The following is a 1,998-nucleotide window of genomic DNA, read 5'->3' as shown; positions in this document are numbered from 1 at the left end:
ATAGATGCAAATTTCCCCAAGAGATAACTTTTGATTTTCTGCTTTATCTGTACGTGATGTTATTCCACAGTCAGGTTGGAAAGTAAGCCATATTATACACTGTCTGATCAGACTTAACGGTTTGCAAGGTATGACTCCCTAGGCTCCCTTAGTGAGGAATTTGAATGATAGAAAAAGAAAGGCTCAGAGTTTAGTCCTCAACAGACCTGCTGTGCAGCTGCCGTCTTTCCCAGGGTCCTCTGGGCAACTGCTTATTTCTTGGTACTTCCTTAACATTAAATAAAGGGAGTACCTACTCAATGCACATCTCCGTTCATCATTGGAAAGACCGAAATAGATTATACATACATATTATTCTGACAAGAAGTAGAGACGTTTGATAAATGCATCTGACTATATTTCACCTTAAGAGAAAATAAAACCATGGAGAATTACTTAAGTGTAAATTGTGCCTAATTATGAGTAGATTATTAACAAAATAAAAATAGCAACAGAGTCAACTTATGCATTTTAAAATAATCTTCTGTGGCACAGGTACTTGTTATCAAAAATTGAACATTTAATTCACCATGTGTAGTGACTGTCACTAAGCAGACTTCTGTTCCTGCGGGAGAAGTCACAGCCTACCCATAGGGGGACTTCCTGCAGCAGCCATGTATGTCTCACAGCTCTGTCTACAATACACAAGGGAGTTGCCCGGTGCACGCGGGAATTTTCTGAGGGATATGTATACTTCTACATAAACAGAAAAAGACAAGAACCTGAGGACCTGCAACAGGAGATGAGTCTCCCTGCTCCGGAGATATGAGCATTTGCATCTAAAGTAGAGATGGAGCCTCATGTCTACATTAGCACCCACAAGACATTGTTCACAAGGACTTGTGGGAGTAATACACACACTTCCCCAATTTAGCTGCACAGCCCAGGCTGCAGAGTGGGAGAGGCTGGTTCTGGGGAGAGTCACTGCTTCCCCCTCCGTAGTCATCCTCTCCAACTGCTCCACACTGGTGTCAATGTGGTAATGCCAACATTATGTTGAACTTTACACCGTAGCCCTAAAATGTATTGAGGGGGTTTTCCATATATCTACCCACTAATGCATCCAGTCTTTCATCTGTGTATGCAACTATCATTCCGTACTTCCATCCATCCACCTGTTCACCTATCCACCCAATCACCCATACATTCACTCATCTGCCCATTCATGCACCCACTCACCCATCCATCCATTCATCCCTCCATCCATCCATCCAAACTTCCATCCATTCACCTATTTATTCACTCTTCTACCCACTCATCCATCTATCCAGCCAGCCAGCCAGCCATTCATCTATCAGCCCACCCAGCCATCCACCCATCCATTTATCCATCCACTCCCCCACCAATATATGCATCTACCTTTATGTGCTGCAAATCTTCAAGGATTAATGCACAGCACTATGTGACAATTCTGAACTCAGGTTTGGTAGGTAGAAAGGTTGAACGGGCTGGTTCCCTCTCAATTGCAATATTGGTAGGGTGAGGGAATATGGTAAATTCACTTATTTGTTCAGTTTCTGGGTAGAAGAAGTAGGTGTCATGCTAGAGAACAATAGAGGCTTCTGCTGTAGGCACAGAGGTAATGAAGGCCTCCTGATGTGAAGACCTGGAGAAGTAAACACGGGCCCCCACATGAAAGAAAAGCAAATGGAAGAATTTTCCAGGGCTAACAAACCGTAATGTGTTAAGGAACTGAGAACAGTCCAAGTACAAGCCTGTAATTACTAGTCTCCCTGCATGTCTGTGTATGTTTCATAGTGATTGTGCCAACTCTAAATACATTGATGACTCACCATTGCCTTTATGTTAGAATAAACAGAAGAGGAAACAAATAACTGATGAATCCTACAACGTGCCCTCTCCATCTCTATAAGTCTTCTTTCAGTCTCTGCATCTCTCATCTCTGTCTCCCATGATCTAGCCTATTTCTCAATTTAATTATTTCTACAAAAGCTCTCA

The sequence above is a fragment of the Carlito syrichta genome, unplaced genomic scaffold (genome assembly GCF_000164805.1).
Source record: "Carlito syrichta isolate Samal-C Ts95f unplaced genomic scaffold, Tarsius_syrichta-2.0.1 Scaffold288534, whole genome shotgun sequence".
NCBI classification, from domain to species: Eukaryota; Metazoa; Chordata; class Mammalia; order Primates; family Tarsiidae; genus Carlito; species Carlito syrichta.
Note: the sequence above shows the minus strand (reverse complement) of the source record.